General features: G+C 40.6%; 2 non-coding genes across 2 annotated transcripts; both read right to left on the bottom strand.

The window, feature by feature from the left end:
• Positions 1–10,287: 10,287 nt before the first annotated feature.
• Positions 10,288–10,363, bottom strand: TRNAG-ACC (transfer RNA glycine (anticodon ACC)). The gene has a single exon. It is a non-coding gene; the product is annotated as a tRNA-Gly (tRNA).
• Positions 10,364–17,182: 6,819 nt separating this feature from the next.
• Positions 17,183–17,258, bottom strand: TRNAA-AGC (transfer RNA alanine (anticodon AGC)). The gene has a single exon. It is a non-coding gene; the product is annotated as a tRNA-Ala (tRNA).
• Positions 17,259–21,867: the final 4,609 nt, after the last annotated feature.

Below are 21,867 nucleotides of genomic sequence, written 5' to 3'. Positions count from 1 at the left end.
CCCTCTGGTTTTAGGGCTACCTTATTGGTAGTATCATCAGCTGCTTGGTTTTCTTGAGTTTCTAGGGAGTTCCCCTCTTTTGGTGCCCTGGACAGTGGGTGAAGGCCACTATTTCAGGGGAGCAGCCTCCTGCATTGTTGGGGTGAAGGTTCGAGCCTCACCTTTGTTAGTTCTTAAGCCTCCTCCTGATGGCCACTCTTCGACTGTGCCTGTCTTAGGTTGTTTCTGCCTTCAGGAATCTTACCTGTCTTTGGCTAACCAGCCATCTTAGGGGCCAAACAGAGTTATGTGATTGAGGGAGGAGCAATGTCCCTTCCAAAATGCTTAGTGTTTGTTTTTTTAGCATCTAATGTTTCTACCTTTTTAAAAAACTTATAATACATTTCCTTTCTAATTTCTGGAGCTGAATGCTATGTAAAAGCTAAGTTGACTGCCTTAGTATCTTCTGGTGCCTCTAGGTCTAGAGGTGCATAGACTCTGTAAGCTTTCCATACTCTAAGAAAGCTGCAGGAGTCTTCTGAGGATCCTGAATAACTTCTGACACCTTAGGCAACTTTATGGTTCTTTTTCTTAGTATCTTCTCTGAATCTGGCTAATAGAAACTGGTGGAAAGTGTCCAAAATTTCCTCACCTGCTTGGTAGGGTCCTGCTTAGGTCAGGCAACCAGAAACATTTTCTCGAGGTAGTCTTGGTTGTCCTAAGTGGGGCAGCATATGTACAGTACAGATTCTAACAATACAGTTAGGGCTTGAGGCCTATATACATAAAGGATTTCAAAAGGGATGATTATTAGAAAGCATAAAAAATGTTACAGAATGCAGGTTTTTCAGGCAAGGAGAATGACCTTGTGATCCCTTTATCTAGGGGTATACATCACTCTCAAGACTCCAGGAGGGGAGGAAGGGTTAAAATCAGTGTAGAATATGTAAACCTTGTCTCCTAAAGGATCTTATTGAAGGGGAAGAGGAAATTTTTAAATAATCTTTGTCTTCTTTGCTGTCTAGCAAGTGGCCTTAGTCCTTCCAGAGAACTATAGTTAAACTATGATTAGTTACTATCTTTTGCCCCTTTAATCTCTTTCTCTGTTTTTTTTTTTTCCTTTTCAGAAAGGAGGGATAAGGGGGCCTGATAAGGGAGCCTTTTAAAATACTAATGTTAATTTTTGCAATTCTTCGGCACCTTATCACAGTCCTTGCCATAATTCAGCTCTAGGTGATTTCATGGGTTGACAGGACCATAATGAACTTGGAAAGTCAAAGGTCTGCGGCCGTCAGCCATTGGCAATCGGCAAGGCCGCAGGCACATGAGTTCAGAAGGAAAGCACGCACACCTCAGTGCTGCTGCCCGCCTTTCTCCAGGTTCCCCTGCCCCTTTCACAGGGTGTCTTCTTCTTGGATACCTTTTCTTCCTTATTTCTGATGACCAGAGAATAGAAATATGGCCAATTAAGTGTTCTTATTTGAGATTATTTCTGGGAGACTAATGCATTATAAGTAGGCACTATATCTAAATTGATTTCTGACGGTCAAGGGGGAGGCAGTGATGTTCAGAGCACCACCAGCAGCCAGGGTGTGGTCTGCAGCTCTGTGATTAGACTCTGACTATAGCTTGGTTTGATGGTAGTTCAAGTCTCTCAGCCTCATTTGTAACCAACATACTTTTCAAAGACTGCTTCTCTAGTCATCCTGTCAACATGAGCTCTCTTTATCATCCAATTAATTTTTTTGCCTGTTTTAACTTCAACTAACTACTATTGCTTGTTTCAAGAGATTTGATCAGTATAATACACATTTCCACTAAAATTTATCTTATTTGGTAAAAATTTAAACTACTCACTCTTTACTGTGTGGAGAAAATGTTGTTAATGCTTGAGTGAACAGGAAGAGAAGTTTCAGTGATCCCAGCAAAATGACAAGACCTTGATTCTTCTTGAGAGTAAAAATTGAGTCAAGAGACAAAGTGCAGCAAATAAAGGGGAAATTTATTAGCTGTTGTTGGGCAAATGAGTTTGTAAAATTTATGTTTTTTGAGTTTGCTCACTTTTATTGTTAAAAATGGCTCTGGGCAGAGATCTGTGTGTGCTTGCCCTCAGAGCAGGGCAGTTGATTGCAAACTGTGAAATGCATTCCTGCTTGGGAGGTGTTGGCCCACCAGTTTGTGGCTCCATTGTTTCTTTACCGACTGTCCGAATCCAATGCGAACCTGCATGAGCCGGGCTGCTGTGATAGTGGCCCTGGCCGTGCCTACTGGCTTTACATTTGGCGTAGTCTGTGGCAGGATTCGATACAGATCGGCAAGGAGCCTTTGAGTGATGGAGTAGAGGACTGGCTAGTGTTAGGGTTCCCCATGGCTGTCCTTTTGGGGACCATAGGCTGGCTGACTTTTATAGCCATGCGTGAAGAAACTGAGAGCTCTGTAGAAGAGGCTGCCCAGGACCTGCAAACCGAGGAGTGGAAGGAGCTGGAGCAAACGCAGGAGAAACCAGTGCTGACCCTGGAGCTGGAGGAAATGCTGGAGGAGGAGGCTGACCAGGTTTGCGAGATTCGCCTGGAAATGGAGCAAACGCTGGAGGAGGATTCAGAGGTTCGTGAATTGCAGATTGCCCTGGATGTTGCGGAGAGCCAGCAGCGGCAGGAGGCCAGGGCTGAGGCTGAAGCTGAAGCCGGGTCCGGAGCTGCAAGGTCTGCAGAGCAGAAGGCAGTAGCGGCCCGGGGCTCGAGCCTGGCAGCCAGAGCTGGTGTTTTCAGTTCCTCTTTGGAGGATGAGGATAATTGGGCTGGAGTTGCAATCCGCAGTCTCGAGAAGGTGAAAGCCCAGCTGGAAGCAGCACCTTCTACAACCCTGGTAGGTCTGCGATTTTGGGACATAGGGCTGGACGCCACGTGCCCCTCTTTGGGACAGTGTAAGACCTGCCAGGACGGCAGGGATGAAGGGGGTGGCTGACGCCCCATGTGCGTGGACTGATTTCCTGGACTACGACCGGAGTGGGCATTGGCTCCTTTGTTGGATGGATTTACGGATTACGGATTTTGGACAATGTAAAATACCCTGATGGGGGTGGGGGGTGGCTTTGCTGGAAGCACTCCCCTGCCCCAGGAAATTTTTCCCGTGGCTAGAAAGAAGGCCGAGGACATTTTGCGCTTTGGGCAAAGTGCTCAGACTGGTGAAGTGTACCTTTGTAATTGTTGAAACTGTATGATTTTTGCTATTGTGATTTGTGTAATGTTCTAATTTCCTTGCACAGGGATGCCAGTGGTATAGATTGTGGGTAGTAAAGTGAGCATAGGGGTGGATTGTTGGGCAGATAAAATGTATTATGCTCACTTTGTTAAAGACGGCGCTGCCCACGTGGAGGCCATTGCCCAGGTGATATTAATGTGTGTTGGGGGCAGGCAGGATTGTTGTAGCCTGGGGCTTGGTTTTGGGATTAAGCCTTTCCTACCCTTTTTGATGTGGGGTGGTACAATCCAATCATGCCTCAGAGAAGTGACTTTGTATTAGAGACTTCCCTATTTTGTATATTGGATTAAGGGTTTGGATTTCTACACTATAAAATGGGGATGGAGCGGGAGCTTGGGCTCTTGGTTCCTGAGATTATCATTAGAGGAGGGAGCAGAGCAGAGAGCAGAAGGAGGCCACGTGGAGTAGGCCAGGAGAAGCAGCCAAGATGGCGGAGTAGTGAGTGAGATGCCAGTTTGTGTAGAGTTTGTATCTGGGATGAGGAAGGAGATGGGGAACTGAGGAGAATAAGGCTGGTGAGGTAGAAACCTTTGATTCTAGGAAACTCAGATAATTCAGTGGCTTTGTGAGCACTGAATGTGAGTGGGTTTTGGAGCCCAGTGTATGTTTTTACTTGCCCGCTGGGTGCAAGCTAGAATTAAAGACTGTGGCCCACCAGTTTGTGGCTCCGTTGTTTCTTTACCGACTGTCCGAATCCAATGCGAAGCTGCATGAGCCGGGCTGCTGTGATGGTGGCCCTGGCCGTGCCTACTGGCTTTACAGGAGGGCCATTGTTCTGCTAATGTTTGCTGGAGGAGAGGTTTTTGTGCCAGAAGGTTTTGAAAAGAGAGAACAGAAGGAGCAAGAGAGAGGGAAGCCATGTTTTGCAGGGAGAGCAGAGATAATGGAAGGTGCTAAAGAAGAAACCAGTTTGGGCAAAGAAGGGAGAAGGTGTGCAGACGGGGAGTGTTGTTCAAATAAGTTTGTAAATATGATATATATGTTTGCTCACTTGTGACTTATATTGGGTGTGGGGGACAGGCTATAAGCAGGCCAGGTCGTTGTAGCCTGGGGTTTGGTTTTGGGACTAAGCTTTTCCCCACACCCTTGACTGATTGTATGATCTGGGTGGTGCACTCTCATGAGGAATCCAATTATGCCTTAGATAGGTGACTTTGTATCGGGGACTTTCTTGTTTGTATATTGGATTAAGGGATTTTGGTTTTCTACACTATAAAGTGGGACAGACCAGGAGCTGGCTCACACAGTTCCTGCTATCATGATTGCAGGGGCTTCCCTGATCCCTTGCCCTTCATGGGAAGAGCTGGTTTTCTGCTTTTTCCTTGTCTTCTTTTGTGGTTTGCCTGTCTTGGTGAGACACCAATAAATAGGATGGCCCACCATCCTCCGACTCCGCTGTTTCTTTACCATCTGCCCGAATCCAATGGGAACCTGCATGGGCCAGGCGGCTGCTTTGATAGTGACAGCCATGGCTCCTGGCCTTACAGGGAGCCAGAGGTGAGGGGCTTTGCAAGCTCTGCTGAGACTGGTGGTACCTTTGATTCTAGGAGAAACCAGAGATTCTCCTGGTCATGGAACCGGATCATGTGTCAGGGCTTTTTGAGCTCTGTATGAATGAAGAGAGAAGTCTTTTCCCTGTGTGTTTGCTTGTTGGCAGGTGCGAGACTTGAATAAAGGAAAGGCCCCATTTTTTTACTTCATTGTTGTTGGGCAGATAAAATGTATTATGCTCACTTTGTTAAAAATGGCGCTGCCCATGTGGAGGCCGTCACCCAGGTGATATTAATGTGTGTTGGGGGCAGGCTGTGGACAGGCAGAATCCTTGTAGCCTGGGGCTTGGTTTTGGGATTAAGCCTTTCCCACCCTTTATGATGTGGGGTGGTACAATCCCATCATGTCTCTGATGGGTGACTTTGTATTAGAGACTTCCCTATTTTGTAAAGGTTTTGATTTCTACACTATAAAATGAGGGCGGAACGGGAGCTTGCTCTCTTGGTTCCTGAGATTAATATTAGAGGAGAGAGCAGAGAGAGAGCAGAGAAAGGCCACGTGGAGAAGGCCAGGGCTTGAGCCTGGCAGCGGCCCAGGACTAGAGCCAGCAGCGGTGGGAGGCCAGGGCTGAGTCTGAGGCCGGGTCTGGAGCTGCAAGATCTGCGGAGCAGAAGGCAGTGGCAGCCCGGGGCTTGAGACCTGCAACGGGAGCTAGTGTTTTCAGTTCCTCTTTGGAGGATGAGGAGAATCGGGCTGGAGTTGCAATCCGCAGTCTCCGTAAGATGAGAGCCCAGCTAGAAGGAGCACCTACTACAGCCCTGGCATGTCTGCGATTTTGGGACATAGGGCTGAACACCATCATGCTCTCTGGAGCAGAGATGGAAATGCTGACTGCCATTGCCACATGCTCCTCTTTGGGACAGTGTAAGACCTGCCAGGACGGCAGGGATGAGGGGGGTGGCTGAGGTCTCCTGTGCATGGACTGATTTCCTGGACTACGACCGGAGTGGGCATTGGCTCCTTTGTTGGATGGACTTACGGATTACGGATTTTGGACAATGTGAAATACCCTGATGGGGGTGGGGGTGGCTTTGCTGGAAGCACTCCCCTGCCCCGGGAAGCTTTTTCCGTGGTTAGAAAGAAGGCCGAGGACATTTTGCACTTTGGGCAAAGTGCTCAGAGACTTGTGAAACGTACCTTTGTAATTGTTGAAACTGTATGATTTTTGCTGTTGTAATTTGTGTAATGTATCTAATTTCCTTGCACAGGGATGCCAGTGATGTAGATTGTGGGTAGTAAAGTGAGCATAGGGGTGGATTGTTGGGCAGATAAAATATATTATGCTCACTTTTTTTAAAGATGGCGCTGCCAATGTGGAGGCCATCCCCAGGTGATATTAATGTGTGTTGGGGGCAGGCAGAATCCTTGTAGCCTGGGGCTTAGTTTTGGGATTAAGCCTTTCCTACCCTTTTTGATGTAGGGTGGTATAATCCCATCATGCCTCAGATAAGTGACTTTGTATTAGAGACTTCCCTATTTTGTATATTGGATTAAAGGTTATGAATCTACACTATAAAGTGGGGGCAGAATAGGAGCTTGCTTTCTTGGTTCCTGAGATTAATATTAGAGGAGAGAGCAGGGAGGAGAGCAGAAAGAGGCTATGTGGAGTAGGCCAGGAGAAGCAGCCAAGATGGTGGAGTGTTGAGTGAGAAGGCAGTTTGTGCAGGGAGAAGGAAGGAGATGGGGAACAGAGGTGAATAAATCTGGTGAGCTAGAAACCTTTGATTCTAGGAAACTCGGATAAGTCAGTAGCTTTGTGAGCACTGAATGTGAGTGGGTTTTGGAGCCCAGTGTGTATTTTTACTTGCCCGCAGGGTGCAAGCTAGAATTAAAGATAATGGCCCACCAGTTTTTGGCTCCGTTGTTTCTTTACCGACTGTCTGAATCCAATGCGAACCTGCATGGGCCAGGCAGCTGTGATGGTAGCCACGGCCACTCCAAATGAACCTGCATGGGCCAGGCAGCTGTGATGGTAGCCACGGCCACTGGCTTTACAATTGTTTTTTTACTGTCTGCCCAAATTTAATGAAAACCCGCATGTGTGTGGCCACGATGGTGTTGGCCCTTGGCCGTACAGCTATGCCACAAGAAAGTCAGAGAAAAGAGAGCCTTGGAGACAAGTTCAGGGGATGAGCCCAGGATGAGCTGCCACTGCCCACTGCTCCTCAGTTTTCAAGTTTCCTGGGGTCCTTAGTAGTGTTTTCTACGACTGGTCCTTCAATGGATACTGGGCCATAAAAAAGTTAACTATCTTGCTATTGTATGAAGATTATAGAGTCTGCCCTGGCCAGTTGGCTCAGTGGTAGAGTGTCAGCCTAGCATGTGGAAGTCCCAGATTAGATTCCCAGTCAGGGAACACAGGAGAAGCAACCATCTGCTTCTTCACCCCTCCCCCTCCTACTTCTCTCTCTCTCTCTCTCTCTCTTCCCCTACTGCAGCCATGGCTCAAAAGGTTCAAGCATGTTGGCTTGGGCACTGAAGATGGCTCCATAGCCTCACCTCAGGTGCTGAAATGGCTCAGTTGCCAAACAATGGAGCAGTGGCCCCAGATGTACAGAACATCACCTTGTTGGGGGCTTGCCAGGTGGATCCGGATCAAGGCACATGCATGAGTCTGTCTCTGTCTCCCTGCCTCTCCACTTCTCACTTAATAAAAAAAATAACAAACTAATTTTAAAAAAGATTAGACAGTCTATATTCATTGAGTCTATAATCTTCATATCATCAGAGTGGTCAACTGTTTCTCAGATTAGTACAAAATTTCTAGTGGATTGGCTGTTGAAAAACATTTCCTTTGAACTCAGAAGGAAGAAAGAGGCCAGGAAATGCTCCTGATGGGTGTACTCCTGAAAGGGAGAGCACACTGGGAACTGGGTCTTAAGGGACTTTAAGGGTGGAGATTTTAGGAGAGATCACAGGGGAGGGTCCCAGTAGAACATTCATGAGCTTTGTAGGTGTGTCCCTTCAGAGTCACGGTCTCCACTGATAACCTCAGCACCAGGGCAGGGGTCATTAGTCAATGGAGCTTGTCATAAGGTCTGCTGTGGCATTGCCTGACTAGTTTTGCTGTTTTTTGGGCCTGGATCTGAAACCCCACTGAGGCCTAGATATTATCCCTAGGGGTTAATGCTTAAGGGAGTGATCCTGCAAGAACCTGTATGGGGTTTGTATGGGGCTATGCTTCTGCCCTTATTCCTTTCCAAAGGGGTCTAACTTATATGACCAACAGTATGGTAGTGGAGGAAAGGTCACCCTGTGGAGAGGTCCCTTGTTATCTTACTTTTGCCTGTTTCTAGGTACCTGGGGCTTTCCACCCTGGTGGCCTTCTGTGCCTGGCCTATAGTCCTTGCTCTGCTCATGTCTATTGAACTTCCCACCACATTTGTACAAACCAATCAAAGTACACAGAACTTTCCTGGTAATGGTCACCATGGAAATTGTAATACCCCTGTGACAGCAGCTCATGCTTTTTCAAAGTAAACTAGAAAATATCTTTATTTTCAGAGATATTATAATAAAATGGTTAGATACTTTTCTAATTTTTTTCATCAAAACACATGTTCAAATTATATTACCTTGTTTGGAATGATAAAAACTGTTGTGGAATACCTTAAAAATGAGAACGAAATGGAAAAGCCTTTTCCCATCCAAGACTGGAGATTTTGGCTGGTGTCTCTCCTACTCTTTTTCCCAGGATTAAATGCTGGGCAAGCTCTCCAAAATCCTTGAGTATAATAGTGTTTTTCTTATTATGTTTGTTGGTGTTGTTTTAGGACAATGTGCGTTCATCTTTCTTAATGAACATAGGTGAGGTATGTGTAAGTATATTATTTGGTTTTCATTTAAATGCTGGCTATGGAGAACTGAAAAAATATCTCTGAGTCCAAATGTTAATACTTCTGAAAGCCATCTGAAAACCTTTCATTAATCTTGAGTAGGTGATCTCTGTGCCAACAATGGGAAAGGTGAATCTAATTTTAATATACAATCTGACAGACTAGATCATTGTGAACTGGCTCATTCCACTCTCATGATTCTGCTGGTGGAGCTCAGGTGGTCAGTAATCCTCCATTCATCCCTGTCTCCTTTATGCTTCTCCATGACCTCGGACAGAAAATTTCTGCAAAACTATGAGACACCTAGTGCTTACCTATTGCCTTGGTCATAGGCAGAACGCCCTGCTGCTCCCTGTTTCCCACTCATGGTTTTTACCAACTACTAAGGTCCTGATAGCCTTCAATGAGCTAACAGTTGAGCACTTGGCACCTGTCTTTTATTCAGCAAATGTTTACTGAGCAGATACTTATGTCAGCACTGTCCCTGTTGCAGTAGGTACAGCACCAAACAAAAGTCGTATTTCTCATCTGTTCTCCCAACATTAAGGTGAAGAAGAAAGGCAATACCATTAAGACAAAAGGTAATACAGCATGTGTAAATATGATGTGGGTGTTATATTAAATGAAAAGTCCAGGGAAGATCTGGGGAAATGGCATTTAAAAAGAGATGTGATTCTAGTGAGGCTGAGTCATTGTACATATGTGGGGTATGGGAGCAAGGAGATGCTCCAGGTTTAATGACAGGAAGCACAAATGCAGAGGGTGGGACTGTTTTGGCAAGTACAGAAGGCCAGCGTTGATGGGACAGAGTGAGCAAGTGGCAGAGATGTGAGAACTGAGCAGAAGTGTCTGTGATCATATCATGCAGACCCCATAGGCAAGATGAAGTGTTTAATTGTATCTTAATAAAACAATGTCACATATTAAAAAATAAATGTATTAGCCTGACCAGGCGGTGGTGCAGTGGATAGAGCGTTGGACTTGGATGCAGAGGACCCAGGTTCGAGACCCCGAGGTTGCCATCTTGAGCCTGTGCTTATCTGGTTTGAGCAAAGCTCACTAGCTTGGACCCAAGGTCACTGGCTTGAGCAAGGGGTCACTCGGTCTGCTGTACCCCACGGTCAAGGCACATATGAGAAAGCAATCAATGAACAACTAAGGTGTCACAACGAAAAACTAATGATTGATGCTTCTCATCTCTCTTTGTTCCTGTCTGTCTGTTTCTATCTATTCCTCTCTCTGACTCTCACTGTCTCTGTAAAAAAAAAAAAAAAAAATTTTTAATGTATTATAATTATAGCATTACTAATTTAGATACATACCTAAGTAAATGTTATGATTTGATTAAGCATTGACATTCTTTTCTTTTTTTTTTTTTTTTGTATTTTTTAAAAGTGAGAAGCAGAGGAGAGACAGGCAGACAGACAGACTCCCGCATGCGCCGGACTGAGATCCACCCTGCACGCCCACAGAGGGGGCAATGCTCAGCCCCTCTGGGGCATTGCTCTGCTGCAATTGGAGCCATTCTAGCACCTGAGGCAGAAGCCATGGAGCCATCCTCAGCACCGGGCTAACTTTGCTCCAATGGAGCCTTGGCTGCTGGAGGAGAAGAGAGAGATAGAAGGGGAAGGGTGGAGAGCAGATGGGCGCTTCTCCTGTGTGCCCTGGCTGGGAATAGAACCCAGGACTTCCACACGGTGGGCCGATGCTCTACCACTGAGCCAACCAGCCAGGGCTGACATTATTTTCTTTATTTGTAATTAGTTCTAGGTAACGATATAATTATATATGTAATATATATTATATAATTCAATAATATATATTACATATATAATATATATTATATTTATATTTAATATAATAATGTAAATATCATGAATATTCCCCTGAACTGTCTTTTTAAACCAGAAAGGCCAGCAATCTGGTTGGCAGTGAATGTGAATAAATAAACAAACACACAGAAAAAATTACCCTTCTCGTTCGTGGCATTTCTTAAGGTCACATCCAGCATTATTTTTGAGTATGAAATGCATTTGAAATACCCTTTAGAGATGGTCTCTTTAATCCAAAGAAAACAGAAATAAATATTTACTTTTGTATTTTTAGTAGTCATTAACCTTTAGGGAATTAAAAGACATTGGGGAATGAAGAAGCAAATTAGAAATATTCAGCCCATTAGATAGACATTTAACCTGTTCTTTTTTTAGTATAATTTTCTCCTCCACCTTAAAATAGCCTAGCATAAAAACTCAGTAAATACAGGTAGACATCTTGGTCCCACAGAAACATAAAATAAATATATGCTGTTTTCCCCTAAGTTATATTAACAAACAAACAAAAAAATGTCAGGCTTTGGGTTTACTGAAAAAATGCACAAGTCATCTAAAATTAATACTCCCAGCCTTGCCTGGTCTCATATAAACTCATGTCCGACTCAGGGTTTAGAGAGAAATGGCTCCACTAATTAAACATCTCAGACACACGATTTTCCTTGTCAAAGAAATGATGCCTTACTTTTTATGTGGATGTGCTAAATGCCAACCTTACATAAGGAATAACTTCTTAGTTCTAACCTGCACAGTTCCTGAGCATGACTCCTGGTCCAACTGTAGATATTATCCCAAATGTTATAAACTTCAGCAGCGAAGGTCTGAGCATCTGTGCAGCTGCTTCCCCAGCATCTATCAAAGTCAACTTCCCTCCTCGTTCCCTCTGTCTCCACACCCCCAAAGCAGCTCCTTAGTCAGCTGCCACTAGAAGTTTTCTTTGGAAATCTTTTCATTTGAAACCTGCCTACAGACAGCAATTATAGTTGCTGCAATGCTAGAGATGACACAACTCAGCGCTGCAAGTGACAGTATTTAATTTGGAGAGTCAGAAAAGAGGTCAGGGGCGCTAGAAACTGTCAAGACAAGCAGTTTAGGACTTGTGGTGTTTCTTTAAGGCTATAAAATTTATGAAAGGAGACTTCTGTTCTCAAAGATGGAAAGCACTTTTATTCAAGCCTCTGGACATTAAAAATGCAGAAGAAATTATAGAGCCTTTTCTAATGTAAAAATCACTTTTGGAATTAAAAAAGGTGGCTTCTCAAGACAAAATCAAAGAAAATGACTTAGAAGACATTTAGAATATGGATCTTTTGGGCAGGGCTTCGTTTCCAGTCTGGAATAATATGATCAGTCGCTATAAGAAAAAAATTTGTGGTTAGAATGAAAATAAATAAATAAAAGTCCTGTTGGTTAGCTCAGTTGTTTAGACCATCATCCTAATACACCAAGGTTGTGAGTTCAGTCCCTGGTCAAGGCACATACAAGAATCAACCAATGAATGCATAAATAAGTAGAACAACAAATCAGTGTCTCTCTCACTCCCTTCCTCTCTCTCCAAAAAAATACCAATAAAAATTCTTTTAAAAATAAAAGAAACCATGCAAACACTCTAAAAAATGCATCTATGGTATGACCAAATGCGGACTTTACTAAGTATGCATACAATTTCCTGTGTTTTCTCTACAGATTCCTTAATTTATAAATTCTCCATGAAAGGTCACTTCAGTTAAGTTAATTTAGAAATGCCTAAATGTGCTATAGGAAGCACTTTGTAATGTCTTTATACACATTAGACTTTCTGGATCTTCCAGTATTTTAGACTGGTGTACTGGCTATTCTGGTTTGAATATTGTGTGGAGAAAGGTTACAGTGCAAACATATGCCCATGTTGGTGCTTATCCCTTTTAATCTTTTTTTCCCTTTAAATGATCATTGCAGTAGTAAATGTATGAGAGAGCAAACACATTTAAAATGAACCCAAAGAAATTAGTCTTTTTTGTGCTTTTTCAAATAAGAAGTACAATTTTCAACTGCATAAAAATGTAAAATATTGTTTTAAATTACAGCCCTCTTTGACTGTTACACAGCCCAACTGTTGTTCTCCACATACAAGAGAGTTCATAATTATTAGGATTTCTTGTCATCATCAGATGCTTTATAATGATTAGTTGCTATGAGAATTATAAATTTGTTGATGAACAGAACAATCACTATTAACATCATAGTGAATAGTAGATTTCTCATATTATTTGAGCTTTAAAAAAGGAAATTCTAAAATTTACTCTTAAGAACTTGCTTTATATTTGTCTCTTAAAATGTCTGAAAAATTCTATCATTAAAGAATAATAGTAGCATGGGGACATAGTTTGAATAATATATTTTTTAATTGTTAACACCTGGGTCATTATACCTAAATATAGGCTGAAAAATGGTCTTTGTATAGAATATTTCTTCTGATTACATTGGTCCTTATAACTTTACCAAACACCAACAACAAAAATCATCTTGGTATGACTAAAGCTGGGTTTGGTTATTCTTTATGCAGAAACTTTGCTGCTCAGGAAAGCAGTATTTTCCTGTAAGCACAAACCAAAAGCAGGTTTCCACTAAAAAGCAATTGGAAGTTGAAATTATTGGATGTTCATGTTAGAAAACAATGATATTTATGGAGCATGGCCTGTGTGCCAGGGGCTATGATAGGTAGCCATATTAATTATAATATTCAATCACCTGTTTATAGAAGGAAACAGTAGAGATTAGAAAGATGAGATCAAAGCTCTGCAGGACAGAACTGTGATTTGAACCCAGACATTCTGACGGGGAAACTATATTCTGTTGCCTCTCCCAAATTATAAAAATATGATGGCAAGATTTACTTAAACATTTTTCATGCTAGATATTTATATACTACTTAATCACTCATTTCTTTTCTTTTCTTTTTTTTTTTTTTTGCTGAAATATAACTTATAAGTCTGATTCATAGTTTATTAGATTTTCTGTTTCTTGAAAGCAAGGATTCTGTGAACATATGTATCTCCCATAATACCTTGTAATGACTTTTAGATGTTAAACAAATATATATGAAACTTATAAAACATGCATATATTCACTTCATGCCATGAGAGAAAAAAGAGACTTTAGGCATTTGATAGCTTAACACTTACATTTTAAAATAGAGTCTTCATTCCTCTAAATTTTATTTAAATTATTATTATTACTATTAAAACCTAAAGATTTCAACATCTTTTGTTTTCATTATTATCATTTTACAATCATTAAGCATTCAGTCTCTGTTTTATGTAACATATTGAAATATATATTATATATTCAGTAAAAGAGACAAGTATACTTCACTGCAAATAAATCCAACATAACAGGATTTATAAAATCATCTCAGTTCCTTTCTAATAATATCACTGAAACCAGATTAGAAACAATAATAAAGCAGAATCTTTTCAGATTTGATCATTTTCTTTCTTTTATGAGAGTCCATGATAGTAATCAAAACCAAGTGAATTAAGCCTGACCAGGTGGTGGCATAGTGAATAGTGTCAACTCAGAACACTGAGGACCCACATTCAAAACCCTGAGATTTCCAGTTTGAGCACAGAGTTGCTGGCTTGAGCATGGGATCATAGACATGACCCCATGTTCATTGGCTTGAAGACCAAGGTCACTAGCTTGAGCAAGGTCACTGAGTTGACTGGAGCACCCAAATCAAGGCACTTATCAGAAAGAAACCAAAAAACAACTAGGAGTAGATACTTCTCATCTCTCTCCATTCCTGTCTGACTGTCTGCCTCTCTCTCTCTCTCTCTCTCAAAACAAACAAACAAAAAGAACATTAACAATTTAAATTAAAATTTCTTAGACATGAAAGGAAAACATCTTTAGTTGCTATGGATAAATTACTCTAATGAACTGTTGTTCTTACTATATGCAATGTCTTACTAGCATTAAAACTTTTTGAGCTCTGGCCAGGTGGTTCAGTAGATAAAGCATCAACCAATATGCCAGAGGTTGCAGGTTCGATCCCAGTCAGGGCATGTACAAGAAGCAATCAATGAGTGCACAACTAAGTAAAACGAGTTCATGCTTCTCTCTCTCTCTTCCTCTCTCTCTTTCTCTCTCTCTCTCTCTCAAATCAATGGAAAAAAACTTATTGATTACTAAAATTTTTGTCTATTCATCATCAACTAAATTACTTTTAAATAATTCATGCACATATTCAACTTTGACTATAGTAAAAAAATTGTTTAAAATTTTTCTAATTTTAATTCTGTTCGTTCCCCATAAAGAGTATATTTTTGTAATAATTTAATAATAATTGCTATTAGAGAAGGTACTCTTCAAATAGCAGAGAGTATTAGAAGTACTTATTGTCTTGCAAGCATGATTTTCAGTGACAGATGGAGATGTGACATGAGACAGTGAGTGAGGAATGTTTCCAGTGGCACTGAGGTCAGTCCCTGAACTAAAAACATGGATGCAGGAGGTGAAGCTGGGTGTGTGTGTGTGGGGGGGGAGTAAAATTCAGACTCATGGTCTCTCTTCTCACCAAGGACCATGCTGTAACGAGAAAGAAAGATAGTAAGGTGAATATGGGATGAAAGTAATCCACAAAACCCCACATCTCATTCCCAACAAGCATTGCCAAGCATTCTTTGCTGTTGTTCCAATATTATTAGCAATACTAATATTATTTCTCAGTTACCAAAGGCTTGAGAAAGTTCTACAGATTGGCCTAAGGAAGTACTCACAGATATTAAATATTCTCTCTATGGAGAAATCCATGCTGAGTTCTGAAAAGCTGCTTTACAAACAAACTTTGTAAGCATAATCTCCTTGTACATTTAAAAAGTGCCTACACTGAGCTCACTCTGTGAATTTCCTTCCGAGCACATTCACATTTGCAGCCATGAGAGGAACCTACATTCGAACTGCCCAGAACAGCAGCAGGATTCTCACATTGGGATCGGAGTTGAACTTAGAACACACGATTCACCTATTGCTGTGACTGCAGTCTTAGTCAAACTATAACGTTAAAAGCAGTGGTTTTTGGTAGACTGATATTCAGCTTGCTAAAAATGAAGAAGCCTTTAGTTCTCCTAAAATCTGGTGCCTAGCACAAGCCTTCTGCTCCTAAACTTGGGCCTTCCTCCCACTCTTCTACATTTTTTTTAAGAAAATTGCTTTAGGGGTTATATCAGAAGAGAAATTACAACAATGGAGAAAGTTCAGAAAGAACACAATTGAAAAAGGGATGACCAAAATGATCTTCTTCAATTATTCTATAAAAAGACTGTGATCTATAAGAACCAGATATATAACGAGTGCATCACATCGAGCTGGTATTGTGGGTGGGATAGTGCCCAATGGTATTAAAAGGTATGAGTGAATAAATTAATTCATAAATTATACAAACAAGTAAATAGATGATGATGATGATGATGATGATGATGTTATACACTAAAGTATCAGCTTTTGGAGCTCAAAACAATAAGCAACAATAATTTGATACAAAACCTTGGAAGTTAAAATAAAGTTTTTTTTCTAAGAAATAACTTTTTCTTACTGTTTTGGAGATCTTTTGTTAGGTAATCTATTTACTTACTTCAGGCATCCTCTAAATCCCTGTTCTTTCATTTCTCTCCAACTGGAATAATACGTCTAGTGACCCATGCAGCTAATGAACTACACCCTCCACTCACATTCCTTAGGGTTCCTAAGTAAGGGTTGCTTCTTACATGTGTGTCTTCCCTCTATAGTTCCTGATTACACATTTTTACTCATTTATTTTAGGGTTATATGAAAAAGAGCAATGAGAGAGAAGCACAGAATGCATGTAATTTGGATCTCAACTTGGTTTTTGCCATGTTCTTAAAATAGTACACTGTTAATGTTTTTCAATGAAAGATCTTTTTGTGCAAATTGGACATGTGGTTTAAGAAACAGAAAAAAGAAAGATGCCAAGAAAAAGATGCTATTTTAACATCAAGGAAGGCAAAAGAGGTGCAGGGGTTATTTCCAGCCTGAAGTTGGAAGCTACATTTGGAGTAAAACTCTAAGAGCACAGATGCTTAACTCAATCTATTTTTTAAGTTGAGGTGACATTCACATAACATAAAATCAATCATTTTAAAGCAAAAAATTCAGTGTCATTTATGCCTTTACAATGCTATGCAAACAACATCACTATCAAATTTCGAAACATTTTCATAACACAAACAGAAATCTTTACTCATTAAGCAATCTTTCCCTACATTTTTCTCCTCAGTTTTTGGAAAACACCAATCTGCATTCTGTCTCTACAGAGTTATCTATTCTGGACATTTCATATAAATGGAATAAAAAAATAGGTGATGTTTAGTGTCTGACTTCTTTTATTTTTTTTATTTATTTTTATTTTTTTATTTTTTTATTTTTCTGAAGCTGGAAACAGGGAGAGACAGTCAGACAGACTCCCGCATGCGCCCGACCGGGATCCATCCGGCACGCCCACCATGGGGCGACACTCTGCCCACCAGGGGGCGATGCTTTGCCCATCCTGGGTGTCGCCATGTTGCGACCAGAGCCACTCTAGCACCTGAGGCAGAGGCCACAGAGCCATCCCCAGCGCCCGGGCCATCTTTGCTCCAATGGAGCCTTGGCTGCGGGAGGGGAAGAGAGAGACAGAGAGGAAAGCGTGGCGGAGGGGTGGAGAAGCAAATGGGCGCTTCTCCTGTGTGCCCTGGCCGGGAATCGAACCCGGGTCCTCCGCATGCTAGGCAGACGCTCTACCACTGAGCCAACTGGCCAGGGCCTGACTTCTTTTATTTAAGATAATGTTTTGGAGGTTCATCTATGTTATGGAATAAGTTAGTATTTCATTCCATTTTATGCATCCATAATCCATTGTATCACATTCCACAGTTTGAACTTAAATGTTATGTTACTCAAAAACATCTAAGGTGAATATGTATCCATTGATACACTTAATAATAAGAGATTACTAAAACTATAGTTTCTTAAATACAGACTACTTACCAAGGTGATTTACTTTAAATTCATATAAATGTTCTCAATTATTTTTTTTTTCAGAGACTTTTTCATAGATATAAAATATGACCTTTTCTACCTACAAATCCTCTGGTTCTACAGCTGTGGACCCAACCAACCATGGCTCAAAAATATTGCAAAAGAAATTTATGTTGTTTCTCACATATACTGTGTAGTTATAACTATGATGGTTATATCTATACTGAATATGTACAGGTTTTTTATTCTTGTTCTTTTTTTCCAAAATAATATAGTATCACTACTACTTATATAGTCTTTTCACTGTATTAGGTATTACAAGCAATCTAAAGTTGAGTTAAAGTATAGAGGAGGCTGTGCCATGGGTTATATGAAACTACTGTTATGTTTAACTTAAGCATCCTGGATCTTTGTACCCTCAGGGATCCTGGAACCAATTCCCTGTTGATACTGAGGGAGGACTGAACTCAGTTACCATTGTTTCTGCTAATTTTTGCTAAGTGCTAATCTCTTAGGTTTGTGTCTCAGAGAAGTTTCTTATAATACCTAAAAGAGTTTCATTTCCTCCTGTTTTTTGACCTCTGTTATTTTTGACAGTGAATAGTAAGCTGGCATTGAGATCACAAAGAACAAAACTATGAGCAATAACTAAAATTTTTTAGTTATTTAGTGGTTTTAAATTTAAGTCTTAGAATATGATGAGTGGAATATTTAATTTTTTATGTTTATGTATCAGTGGTTCATTTTACATAGAATTTATATCCGATGTTGGATATAACTATTTTAATAAATTACTATGTGCAGAATAACAATTTCTCTCTCTGCTGCAGAATCAAGTTGAATTATGGGTAAATAATACTGCGGTATAATGGAGAGAACCTCATCATAGACTTGGCTGCACTATTCAACTCAACTCATTACTTTCACTGATTCTCCTCCAGGGGATGCACTTTCCTCCTTAGTACAATGTTATGTTTAAAAGCTTTCTCCAACGGTTGTTAATACAGTCTGACTGCTGTTGTCCCAGTGGATAGAACTTGACCTGGGACACTGAAGTCTGAGGCTCAAAATCCACGAGGTTACTGGCTTGAGTGCCAGGAGTGAGAGATCATTAACATAATGCCAAAGGTGGCTAGCTTGAGCCAGGGGTCACTGGCTGGGCTTGAGCCCAGGTCAAGGCATGTTTGAAAAGCAAGCAAGTATGAGTCGAAATTTCTCATCTCTGTTTCTCTCCCTCCCCACCCCCCAAAAAAGTGTGACCCTGGCCAGTTGGCTCAGCGGTAGAGCATCAGCCCAGCATTTAGAAGTCCCAGGTTCGATTCCCGGTGAGGGAACATAGAAGAGGCACCCATCTGCTTCTCTACTCTCCTCCCCCTCCTTTCTCTCTATCTCTCTTTCCCCCTCCCTTAGCCAAGGCTCTACTGGTGCAAAGTTGGCCTGAGTGCTGAGGATGGCTCCATGGCGTCTGCCTCAGGTACTAGAATGGCTTCGGTTGCAACAGAGCAACACCCCAAATGGGCAGAGCATCGCCCCATGGTGGTCATACTGAGTGGATCCCGGTGGGGCAAAGCAGGAGTCTGTCTGTCTGTCTCCCACTTCTCACTTAAGAAAACTACAAAAAAGAAAAAATGCTAATACATTGTGAATGTTGAAAAGTGTTTCCACATTTAAATAATATAGTAAAATATTGATTTCAACAATGACAAAAACCTTTTATACCACTTTTTGCAACTTTATGAATTAACACTGCTAATCTCTAAAGAGGGTTGGACTCTGGCCTTCCGCAAACATATTTGAAAATAAAAATGATTATTTTTAAAGAAACATCTAATGGCACTATTATTCAGCAAACATGAAACTGGATATTCTTTAAAGTCCTTTATAAGTCTAAAGACCAATGATTATCAAAATATATCTTGTCATAAATGAGAATGAAAGCTATAAAGTATATTTTTTGAAAAGGAGAAAATTATGACCATTTTATCTTTGAATCTTGAATTTATATTTTATCTCTATCCTATTAATGAAGTAAAAAGTGTACAATCTTGCCAACAAAGAACAATATGCTATTATTACTGTCTGCTGCCTAACAGCAAAAAGGAATCCAAGAGTAGCAAAATAAAAGGGGCTGAGCTAGGAAGCGTAAATTTTGAGTCCTTCTAGCAGTAAACATGATGATGAAAATAAAACATGAACTCTCCATCCTCTTCACCTGTCTAGAATTAATCACATGTTTACCTACTCACACTTTCACACAGACTCTGATCTGATGATGTCACTGAACGTCGATGACACCCACTCTCTTCAAACTATACTGTTTAATGTCTCACTGTCCCTGAAGTATAGCAAAAAGTTCCCTATAATTTTCCCCATTGATTAATGGAGATCATTATCTCCCAATTTATGGTTTTCAGAAGTCAATATATATAGTGTCAAGAGGCATGGCATAGGGTGCTGGCACTTTAGAAGCAGTGGCTTAACAAAGACAGCACGTATTGCCCCCGTACTTCTGCAGTTTAGAACAGATCACAGACAATGAAGATTTGATTAAATTTTTCAATGAAGTTTGGCACTGAGTACTAAGTGTGGGTGCTTGTAATTTGTAACAGAAAACACGCTTATGTCTCATCATTAAATACACCCCAGTTACTCTCAGGGTTTCTCTGTATCAGGCTGCTAAATAAAACAAGACCCATCTTCTCAATTTCTAATAAACACCCATTATGGAACAAGAAGATGTATTCCCTATGGCATTTATAAATAAAAAGAGCACAGGACTTTTTTTCTTTTTAATCAACTAGTTCAATTAGAATTTCAAGAAAACCAAAGTCATGAATTCAGGTAAATAATTGAACACACACAAATAAATGAACAAAGATGGTATAGCAATCAAGCATAAATGCACACAAAGGACCACTAAGAAGGCAAGTGTCTTATTCTCCTTCACCAATTAGGAAATCCTAATATTTGTAGCTTTTTATGTACCTTCTGCAGGAGCAAACCAGATACCACTGTCTGACCAGAGAGTACCTGGGAGCCGACCCTGGGAGGCGGTGGAAAGATGATGGAGACTTCTTCTCTATTATGCTCACTGATAGTCTAAAGAGCAGAAAGTTTATTCTCTTTTGGGATAAAGCGGGTCAAAGAGAGGCAAGGAAAGCATTCTTTTCATTACCTAGTATATTTCAAAGTTTTAAATATAACATTGAATTATTTCATAGCAGCATTATTTTTGGTTTTCACTTATAGGAGGTTTGGAACCAAGTGGTAGTGTGCTTTTTCTGGTGGAGTAGAATTCAGCAGTAAGTCTAATCCACAACAGTGACAGGACCTCCCAGTCCCCACTGTCATGGCAGACTTTGGCTTCTGACTAGGGAGGCCTGGCAGACACCATGGTAGGGGAGACTCTTCCCCGTCTGTTTTTAGCTTTTGTGACTGGACTAATAATACAATAATAAAATTGACATAAGATTAAATTAACAAAAGAAAAAAATGCAGTTTAATAAGTGCACATCAGAGAATCACAGTGATGCTCAGATCATAAAATGAGGCTCAAAAAATGATCAAACAAGACATTTTTAATGTCTTTTAAACAAAGAAATAATAAATCTGTGAGAAATTGACAAGACAAAGAAAAGTAATATTCATTAAAAAGAAATTTTTTAGATTGGGTATTCATTAGTGAGGAATCTAAACAAGCAGAGAGTTACGAAAGAGGCATGAGACTTAATTATACAGTGGTCCTTGTCAATTGTGGGGGTTAGGGTCCAGAACCCCCCGCAATAGGCGAAAATAATATAAATATATATTATTTATATATATTTTAAGGTTTTATAAACCTTCTCCACACTCTTACAAACCTTTCCCACACTGTTATTAACCTTCCCCACACTTTATAAACACTTCCTATGCTCTTAAACACTTTCTACACTCTTCAACTTACGTAATTTGAACAACATATAAAATTCTATATGGATACTCAGCAGAGACTATGCTACTCCTTGAACGATGAAGATGATGCACTAGCTGAGCAGTACTGACGACGATGAAGGGGATGACGATGAGATGAAGGCACTGCGCAGCCAGGAGAGCGTGACGGCTCCCCTGCAGGCGTCCCTTCCTCGGCGCTTCGTCAGGTGGTCAGGTGCTGCATGTCCATACATGTGAGTCTGTCTACTCATCTGCTGTATGTTTTTTATTTTGGCTTAATATTCTTTTAATATGTTTTAATTACTATTTTTTATATTTTTATATTGTTTTCGATTTTTTTTGGCTAGAAAATGCTTATCTTACTGCAAAAATAATTAAAATAATAAATATATAAAAATACCTATATACCACAAAATCCCACAATATAGCAAAAAATCTGTGATACAATGAGACTGTGAAAAGTG

The sequence above is a fragment of the Saccopteryx leptura genome, chromosome 7 (genome assembly GCF_036850995.1).
Source record: "Saccopteryx leptura isolate mSacLep1 chromosome 7, mSacLep1_pri_phased_curated, whole genome shotgun sequence".
Taxonomy (NCBI): domain Eukaryota; kingdom Metazoa; phylum Chordata; class Mammalia; order Chiroptera; family Emballonuridae; genus Saccopteryx; species Saccopteryx leptura.
The sequence above is the reverse complement of the archived record's forward strand: the minus strand, read 5'-3'. Positions and strand labels throughout refer to the sequence as shown.